Source organism: Ananas comosus, linkage group 21 (assembly GCF_001540865.1).
Source record: "Ananas comosus cultivar F153 linkage group 21, ASM154086v1, whole genome shotgun sequence".
Taxonomy (NCBI): Eukaryota; Viridiplantae; Streptophyta; class Magnoliopsida; order Poales; family Bromeliaceae; genus Ananas; species Ananas comosus.
The window spans coordinates 5,721,215-5,731,955 of record NC_033641.1 but is presented as its reverse complement, the minus strand read 5'-3'; the positions used below and the strand labels follow the sequence as shown (position 1 = coordinate 5,731,955).

Below are 10,741 nucleotides of genomic sequence, written 5' to 3'. Positions count from 1 at the left end.
TCAAATATACGTTCCAGTGGTCGCGCCGCGACCCGGCCGATCACTTTCACGGTTCCAAAGCTGGCACAGTAGATAGATAGGGGACCGTAACATTAGAAATACATTGCTACTAATATTCTATGCCTCAATACAAAGAAGTGCAGCAGGAAACAAAATAAATACAATCAGAGTTTAACGAGGAAAAAATCATTTTTCAGCACCAATTTTGTCTTATCATAATCAACAATATTGTATTCATTCCTTTTATGATCTTCGTCTTTCTCTTCTTATCGTCGTAGGATAAACTTGCATATCAACGCATTATAGTTCTCACCCCGTGTGGTTTTGGGGTATAGGTACACACGAGAGCGTACCGGCAGAGGACCGTGGTAAGGGCACAGCGCCCTAGTAGCTAGTAGCTTTCCTTATGCATTAGAGTACCCTCGTGTACATAGAGATGTAAATGTATTTGGAAGTTACTTATGCATTTGGAGAGCCATTTTGTATTATGAGAAGAATATGTATTCATTTGGGAAGATGAAAATGTAAATCAATATGAAAAATGAGGTTGAATGAATGTAATAGCTAGATGTATCTCTCTTTATTTCACTTGTATGTTACTTGTGATCCTTGCTCTTAATTGTATAGCACTAGTGGTGCTTTGTCGTATCATGTATGTTGAATGAATTTCTCCTGGAAATTCTTGTACATGATATTGTCGTTGAGCCTTGGGCGGACAGGAGAGGTGCTGTCCGTTCGGCGTCTGATCGACGTGCCCGGATCTGGCCAAATTGGCAGGTCGCGGGGCGTGACATAAGGCGTCTAAAATAAAAGCGAAAGTAAAAGCAAGAATCACAACGATTAGGAATGAATAACATCTAATGATATCAGAGCGAGTAAAGTTCTATCATCTAAAACAAAAAGAAAGGAAACATACTAATCCATAATAGTAAAGCACAAGGGTGATACAAAGCAAACTCCTCAAAAAAAATACATAAATCCAAAAGAAGGGTGGTCTCTATACATATACGGGTACAACTCTCAACCTCTCACAAAATAAAATAACGAGAGGTAGACCACCTATCAAATCGTCCCCGAAGGAAGCTAGATCGAAGCAACTCTCTTCCCGCGGTTCCTAGCCTCTCCCGGCGTGGAAGGCTCTGAAAAACATCAAGAAAACGAGGGCGTGAGAACTATAATTTATAGTTCCCAGTGGGCAATTACTGACCTCAGCACAATGCACCACTAGGCCCCAAAAGAAAAGGGTAAGTCCAAAAGCTATGATAATTATAATGATAATAAACGGTTTGCATTTAAGAAAGCAAAATAAAATGCTAAACTACTATGTTGCACATAAGCAAGATGTCAAATGGTTGTACATTTACTATATCCAAATGAAGTATATCAAAGCATGAATAATATATCCCAACATAACGAGCAAGTAGGTAACATGATCTACTATGACAATGTACGAAGAATATGCTCTATCATGGTAGTGAGTATACTATGATGCAATAAATAAGACTATCAAGTATACTACCTGTCTCAACACTATGCTACAAGCATGTCATAGTAATCCAACTACTAATCCTATCTAGTAGTGATTATTCATTCTCAACCCTGTGTCGATTTTCATTTCCAATTAAGGACCTACGAAAGGTAGTCCAGCTTGTGTCGCCTAAGTGCCTATGGTAGCCCAACATCCCTACTCTTGGAATGTGTCTGTCCCACTCGACCCCGTAGGCTTCTCAATACCGCACGAGCGAACATAAGTCGCGTAGGCTAACTCCGGAGTGCCGGCTTGTAGGGAGCGACCCTCACAAGCATGTGCGAATGAGCACAAATGGCAAGCAAGCGTAGTCAACGTCTCAAGTATCCAATCATCATGTCTCTAACATGGTATAGTCACTAGCATCCCGAAGATCTAGTTCTAAGTCACAAAGTGAAGTTCCAACATTTATTACGCCTAGTGCCCCTTGATGACACTTAGACAATTTAATGTTCAACATGTTTCCAATCCCTCAATGGCCCTATTCACTAGGTTCAACCATGTCCCGAGCTCAACGCCGCTTGATGACATTAGCTCTCTAAATCATATGACATTCAAGTTCGGTGCCTCTTTATGGCAAATTTTGTTATCTTTCATGTCTCAATTAAAATTAGGTTTAGATACATGAATCCAAGCTCATTTATACTACAAGGAACATGATTCCATATAAGAATGCCAAAAATCCCGCATAAGCCTTATATGCTATCCTCTACTACAAGGAGACTCAAAATTTCATCACATGTAACATAGGCATCTTAAGCCTTCCAAAAATCATAATAAATACATTTAGTGTGAATATGCATGCTTTTCCAATTTACGAAGCATTTATCACCATATATGAGAATTTCTCATATTAAAGGCTAGGTCAAACCCACCAAACCGTCGCGTAAGGCTTCGTTTCGCCGAACGAAGTTGTTCACGAGTCTCAAAATACCCTAAAAGTGATCAGTGAAGAGATATACAAGCATTACGAGCAACTCTAGCTCAAACATTAACAATCACAAGAATAGAGCAAAAACTCACCTAAGGAGTAGAATCTCTCTCTCAAGCTCCAAAAGAAGGCTAGGATCCTTCCAAAGCAACCTAAACCAAGGTTCTAATCTCATTAGATTAGCCCAAAAAGCCTTCAATCAAAAAGCCCCAAATAAACCCTAGATTTCCCATTTTAGGGTTTCATCCCCTAAAATCCATCAAAGCTAGGTCTAGAGGGAAGAAACAAACAACCAACCTCAAGAGAACTCCAATCCAAGCTCCAAGGGTGAAGATCTTCTCCTTTGCAAGCTCCAAGTCCAAGCCTTCAAGCACCAACAAGGTGGGAAGAGGAAGAAAGGCAAAGGAATGCTTCAAGCCCAAGCTAGATCCTTCTCCTCTTCTTCTCCTTCCTCTTCTTCTCCTTCTTCTCTCTCTAGCAAGGGTGTGGGGAGAGTGTGAGGAGGGAAATGAGGAGAAGAGAGGGTGGATGGGTCATATAGACCATCTATTGCAACAAAATCCCAAGAGGCCCCTCAAAAAAACCAATATTACATCAGCCCGGTTTGGGCAGTTTTCGCCCAGAGGGACCGGTCTCTCCCCAGCAGGGACCGGTCTCTCGCTGTGAATCCGAAAAACCAACGTTCGGGAACTGGTCTCTCCCTACGCGGGACCGGTCTCTCACTGCGAAGGCGCGCTCGAGGACCGGTTTCGCCCGCCAGGGACCGGTTGCCTCGCCGACAGCACAACACTGCTCACTGGGGGACCGGTCTTTCCTTTCAGGGACCGGTCCCCGAGAGTGAAAACTCTCAGGACTCGTCCGGAACTCAAGTTTTCGAACTTCTTAGGTCGGAAAATATTCTACGACCCTCCACCAAGTGTGGAGAAGCTCGAAACACATCCAATCACTCGAGCCTCGCAATTTGCAAAGGTCCAGTGTGTTACACATTCGGTCTCTCCCCCCGGTTGCTATGCCACAGATGTTCTCAAGCGGCGAAGCCTAATTTTATCGTATGTTGATCACCGAGAACAAACCCGGGGGGCGGTGATCAACTCAACTTCGAGTTGCCAACTCCGGTTGGCATTGTATGAAGCAACCTATAAGATTCCTACACCACCGGCGCCTGTGGATGTGGTCGCACCCAGGGGGTCGTCCCCCGTCCTCGACACATCTCGGACGACACCTGCAGTCGCACCTCGGGAAGAGATTGTGTGGCACCACCAGCTCAGGTGCCTCCGGCGGGGGCAGTTTTTCCCGCATTAGTTGAGGGAGCAAAGCGGGATCGGCTCATGGATCGCCTTAATGAGTTCAGGAGGTGCAGTCCCCGGATCTTCGACGGAGAGAAGGTCGACCACTGGATCGTGGAGAAGTGGTTGATGCACATGGAGAAGCTCTTCCGCGACACCTTCATGGAGGAGAGGGATTGAGTTTGGCTCGCCACACACCACTTGGACGGCGAGGCCTACCTCTGGTGGTTGGACATTCAGGAGAACACCAGCACGGACGTCGTGGCTATCTCTTGGAAGACGTTCAAGGAGCTTCTTTTGGCGCACTACTTCCTTGACGGTGTCAAAAGAAAGATGGAGCAGGACTTGCGCAACTTGCGCCAGGGAGACCGGACCGTAGCCGAGTTTGAGAGGGAGTTTTCTCGGCTTCTACACTGCGTGCCCTTCATCGTGCGGGACGACGAGGACAAGGCCGGCATCTTCGAGTGAGGATTGCGACCGTCTATCTTCCGATTTGTGCAATTGTAAGGTACCGGACTTCTAAAATTATGAAGTTACGGTGTACATTGGTTTGAAAAACCATTTGAATGGTTCCGGTGAAGTTCGGTGAAGTTCGGGAGCATACGGGCGTTTTGGTGCGCGTAGGCGCGAAAACGGAACCCGAAAGGCTATGTTTGACCATGAACTGAATCCGGCATTAGCGTGGATGAAAAGATGATGAAAACACGCTCAAAAACATGTTTGGAGAGTCTCGGTTCGATTTGAAAAGAATCGGAGGTCAAACGAGCGAAAACAGAAAAAAAACGAAAAAGGCTGAAATTTGGCTAAGTCCTAAAAATGCTGAAATTCTGGACTTACGGGGACCGGTCCCCCATTTGTATAGAGGGCCGGTCCCTTATACAAAAAATGACCCCGCGCGGGCAGTGCATAAAACACAAAGTTGAGGGGCTGTTTTGTAATTGTTGCATGAGTTAAGCTATTATAGAGGGGTGTAGAACTCATCCCCTCTCATTTCTCTCATTTGCAACCACCGAACACTCTCCCTCTCTCTCTCTAGAAGCTCTCCCTCTCTCTAGAAGTGGAATCAAGAGGAGGATTGGTGGAGATTTGGAGCTTGAAGGAGGATCACCATTGTTGTCTTCTTCCTTAGCTTAGAGAAAGAGCTTAGTAGAGGTAAGCTCTTTGCCTTCTCATAGAAGAATGCTTGGATTAGGGTTTTATACTCTAGAAATGGAACTTAATGATGCTCTAGAAGTAATTAATCTCATTTATTGCTCGGGTTAATGCTTGTATGAAGCTAATTGCAATAGTGAGGTTTTAGGACTCCAAAAAGAGGGCTTTTGCTCATGAGGGGTTTTGATATCAATTGACCCTATACAAACCTAATTGGGGGTATAACGAACGCGTTGGTGCGCTCGGTTCGACAATCCGACGAGTGTACGCAAAGATATTGACGAAATAGTCTGTTTTGGTACAGATAGCAGCAGCACACGGAATAGACGCCCAAAAATCACGAAAACGGATCTGGAGCATCGTTGTATCGAGGAATAAACTCCAGAACAGACGTATCGCGGATTGGTGGCCGTTCGGGTGGTCGCGTGAGAGTTCGGGCCGAACCGGGTCACGGGTGCCGCGGGAGGCCGATTGCAAATGTCGACAAGCAATCGGAAAGCGATTTGAGGTGGGTTGTGCTTACCGAAGCGACTAGGTCGCCCTTTATGTTTAAGAAACATATGAATTCACATTGATGCATATAGTTGTATTGGTAGGCTTACATGATAATATGAATGCTTGAAACATATTATGTAGTTGATATTACCTACCAATGAGATGAAATGTATAATGAATTAAATGCTAAAAGAATGCATGAGATGCTAAGTATAGACTACTTTGGATGATGATTATATGTATGTTGACATATCATGTGATGCTAGTAATATATGTGCATGATGACATGTTGTGAATTAACATATTGTGGATTATGTTAAATAGAAACATATACATGATGACATATATTGCATATGATAGAAGAATTATACATGTTGCCATATTGTGGAACATAGTGGATGAATTATGCATGTTGAACTTGGTCGATTAGAGAAATTGACATTGGAAAACAAGAACACATCGAGTGGCATTAATGTAGTGTATTTGACACTAGAGGTTTGAGAACCTAGGGATAGGTGAATCCCTTAGAAAATGCCTTGTGGATAAAGAACTTAGTAAACCTAAGTACCCTCACATGGAGAGGTTGTCGATGAGTTATTGAGATATTGACCCTAGTTGTAGGGCATCCTCACTTGAAGAGGATTGGATTGGGTTGTTGACTCTAGTTGAAGAGCATCCTCACTTGGAGAGGATTGGATTGGGTTGTTGACTCTAGTTATAGAGCATCCTCACTTGGAGAGGATTGGATTGGGTTGTTGACCCAAGTTGTAGGGTATCCTCACTTGGAGAGGATAGATCTAGCTCACAGTCTGCTTTTGGGATGGTATAGCCATCCATATCCCCACATGGAGGGGATTGTCGTCAAGTACTCCGGAGTGTCGTGCGACTAGGACCACTTGGAGGTCCGGACCACATGGAGGTCCGCAGACGGTCCCGGGCTTGGGTGCACTTGGAGCTCCCTCCCCACTTTGGGATTGAAAGGTGAGTTATTGGCGAACTCTAGGGCTTCGCTACAGATTGGGTAAAAGAATAGTGAACAATGTCATTGAACATTATTCTTTGAACATGGATCGAATTGTAACAAAGTCTATGCATACATATCCAACAAGTGATATTAGCATTCAACATTGAGAGAGGCAATCACAGATACAAGAGAATTTAAACTATCTATTACATCACTTGTTCACACACATGAACCATCACATATTTCACTTTACTTCTCATACATACAACCAAAATACCATCTCTCAAATACATTACATTTCTTCACAAAAGGGTTTTACATATCATTCTTTCCTTTTTATACTCGAGGGTAGTGAGCTAACGCCGGTGGTCCACGCTATCTACTGCGCGACGCCCTTGCCGCGATCCTCGACACACGCGCTCGAACTAGGCTCTGCAAAACAGGGTGAGAGAACTATTATCCATAGTTCCCAGTGGGTTCGGCCGCCGACCCCGCCGATTTTCCCACTAGGTCCAAGAAAGGCATAGAAACAATAGAATGATAATATGTCAAGGAGATAATAGATAAACAATAAGCCTAACCTGCTCATATACATCTATATCATGCTTCAAATGTGTAGCTATGCCTTTACAAATCATGTCAACAAGTACATGTTTAAGTTCTGTCATGTATGCAAACTATATACGAAATGCCATGATCATGCCTGTGTCAAATCCAAACGATTCGCCCGAAGGTCGAATCACTCGCCACACATACTGTCACGCGACCGTGACCGTCTGCCGAGGGCGCACCGTAGTGACTCTCTCCCCCGTTCCAATCTCAATGTGATTCAACTCCGGAGCTCACTGCTTGGGAGGAGCGACCATCCACAAGCTATAACAAACAATGCGAATATGATCAAGTCCTCTCATTCGAGGGCCACAGGGGTACCATATCCCTATCCTCACAAGGCATGCTTTGCTCAGGTCGGCCACATATGCATTAGTTTCCAATTCTCACAATGTCATTGGTTTACATACTAGTTCCTCATGAATCTAGTCTATTCTTACATCATATTCACATGCATATGTCCACTAGCAATTCATACAACATGTACAATATTTATATTGGCATCATATAAAAGTTCTCATACAACATACATGTCCACATCTATCTCAACATCATGCAAATAGATATTCCTACAAGTATCATGCAATCATGGATCATTATCCCTTACACTAAGCATGAAATTACCACAACTCATAGGATTCGCACTATTCTATGCATGATGATATATGATCAATAATAGTAGAACTCAGACATAGAATGAAACCCGGCTATTTCGGATAGCACCCCCCACCTCGTGATGTCGACACGAAGCGAGTAGCCTAGCAGCGCGATTTACGGCCGTTGTTTTCTTCCAACTGCGACAAATGAAGCAAAAATAGAATTTTCTTCACTTTGACCACCACCGGCTCAACGGAATCTCAATCCGAATGATCCTCCGCGTCGGTTTCACCTTCAATTGCGGAAACATATGATCAATTGAGATTAAAACCTCTCATGATCAAGAGCTCTCTTCCAAAATCCTAGAGGTCACTATTGCAATAATACACTATATAAATTCATGATTCAAGCAAATAGCAACCTAACATCAACTAGGATTTCCATCTAGCTAGATTCTAAGAGATTTAAACCCATCTCTAGCTATATGCCATTAGAGCCCATGAAGCTTACCTTAAACAAGCTTTCTTCTCTAATCCAAGTGATGAAGAAGATGAAGAAAGTAACTCAATTCCAAGCCTTCTTCTCCACCAAGCTTGCATGCCTGCAGGTCGACTCTAGAGGATCCCCGGGTACCGAGCTCGAATTCGCCCTATAGTGAGTCGTATTACAATTCACTGGCCGNGATTTAAACCCATCTCTAGCTATATGCCATTAGAGCCCATGAAGCTTACCTTAAACAAGCTTTCTTCTCTAATCCAAGTGATGAAGAAGATGAAGAAAGTAACTCAATTCCAAGCCTTCTTCTCCACCAAGCTTGCTTCACCACCAAGCAAATTCTAATTTTTCTTTCTTCTCTAATCCTCTCTTTGGTAAAGAGAAGCAAAGAGAAAGAGAGGTCATAAAGTCAAAGAGAAAAAGAGAGAAAACCCACCCTCTCTTTCTCCTACGGTTTGGGGTAAAAGGTCAAGAATTCACTCAATTACATAGGAAACTTGCCCCACAAGTTAACTCAATTACATAGGTACATAGGAAACTTGCCCAACAAGTAAACTCAATTACTTGCACCATTACACCTTAGCCCCTCTCATTTGCACAATTACACCTTAGCCCATCTCATAACACTATTTTTTATTTACACTTATTTCTATATTAAAAATTCGGTACACTACATTCACGTTAATAACTCGCCCACTCAAAATCCCATTTAAACGGGCCCTCAGCTTCCTCCCGTTGGAACCGTCCTCTAGGGAACAGCACCAACCCAGTGATGACAAACTCCGGAGCGCATCGCCCGAGGGGGAGCGACCACCCTCGAGTAAGGACTTATAGCGAGTATGATCAAATCCTTAACTCAAAGGATATTCAATTCAATCCGTTCCTTAACTCTAAGGAAATCATGCACAAATGACCCTTAGCTCTAAGGTTATCTGTCATTGTGTCTCAATCTCAAGTTCTTTGCATTTTTTGTTTTCAACCATGTCATTACACTAACTCTAGTGTTCTTTATGCCACATTTGTTGCTAACTCTAGCTTTCATTCTTTAATACCACACTTTTGATGCTAACTCTAGCTTTTGTTCTTAACATTACATTGTCCTCATGTCACATGTCACTTGTTCTTTAATTATTCTCAATTCTTGTCTCTTTACATGAACATATAGGGTTATTACATTCTTATTGGTTCTCAACCGTCTCATAATGCATTTGTACTCACAACATGCAAACAATCCAATAACATTATCTCAATTACCCTACAATGCATGCACAAACATTTGCTCATATGCTCAAGAAAGTGATACATTAGACATAAAAGGAATTTTAATAAGTTTGGAAAGCACCACCCACCACATAGGTTTGCTAGGGTGCTACGGTGATTTTCTTAGAATTTTTAGTCGCCTAGATCGCTATCTGCGGCAAAACGAAGCCAAATTAGGCCCTTTTTGCTTATATCTCTACATAGGCTTTTTGTAACGTTAAACCGAGCGCACCAACGCGTCGGAAATACCCCCAATTAGGTTTCTAGAGGGTCGATTTAACTTTGGAACCCTCACAAGCAAAAGCTCCAATTTGGGGTGCCCTAGCTCCAACATATACCAAAACCCTAGGTTTTGATCTTAAAGATAAACAAAAGAAAGCTTAATCTACTCAAGAGATTCCATCAAAACCATTCTTAGCTCTATCAAAACCCTACTTAGGTTCTACCATGAAAGAGGTTGAAGGTTACCTCTAAAAGCTTCACTTTCTTGCACCAAGGAGGAAGAAGAGGAAGTAGCTCCACTCCCTTGCCTTCTTCTTCACCCTTCCTTCTCTTTCTTTTCCTTTATTTCTTCTACTTTCTCCTTTTTCTCCTTTCTTTCTTCTTCTCCTTGCCTTCTAGAGAGAGAAAGAGAGATATGAGAGAGTGTGAGAGAGAGAAATGAGAGAAATATCTCATACCCCCTCATACATAGCCCACTTAGTGCATAAATGCAAATAAGCCCCTCAACTTTGATCTCATTGAATAGCCCTGACTGGGCAGTTTTCGCGCCCGGGGACCGGTCTCTCAAGCATGGGACCGGTCCCAGAGAGCACTCCCGCAGCTCAGCAAGGCTCTCGCACAATGCAACCGGTCTCTCCTGAGGGACCGGTCTCTCGGCGACTGGTCTCTCCCCGTAGGGACCGATTCCCGAAAGCTGGTTTTCTGAGACTTAGCCGATTTTCCATCTATGAGATTTTTCACATTCGGGGACCGGTCTATCCCTCCAGGGACCGGTCCCCGAGAGCTCAAAAACTGCAGTAAGCAGATTTTTGATTCTTTAGCTCTCGAAAACCCCCAACAATGCACTTTTACCCATTTTGACGCCTTCGGCCTTTCCAAAGCGTACCAACCTCGCACTTTGGTCAATTTGACTAAAGTTCGACATTTATTTACCGAAGTTTCGGTATATTACATGGACTTAGGCTGCTCTCAGGTTGCATTTTGCTGGGCTGTGTACCGGTACACCTTGATGGTTGTACCGGTACAGAAAGTGTACCGGTTACACCTTGATGGTTGTACCGGTACAAATGAAATTTTCTGCCAACCCGAGCCTCGAGTTCGCGCGTACACTGGGTTTGTACCGATACACTTTCCCGTGTACCGATACACTTTGCAGAGAGGGCTGTTTTAGTTGGGGGTTGTATTTGCAATTGTTGCAACTC

At 43.5% G+C, this 10,741-nt stretch overlaps 1 long non-coding RNA gene across 2 annotated transcripts; it reads right to left on the bottom strand.

Annotated features, from left to right (window-relative positions):
• Positions 6,744 to 8,314, bottom strand: LOC109726693. Of its 2 annotated transcripts, none has more exons than XR_002220585.1 (3): positions 8,294 to 8,314; positions 7,696 to 7,934; positions 6,744 to 6,788 (listed from the first exon to the last, which is right to left on the bottom strand). It is a non-coding gene; the product is annotated as an uncharacterized LOC109726693 (long non-coding RNA). The 2 variants fall into 2 exon arrangements; XR_002220584.1 differs by lacking the exon at positions 8,294 to 8,314 and adding an exon at positions 8,073 to 8,155.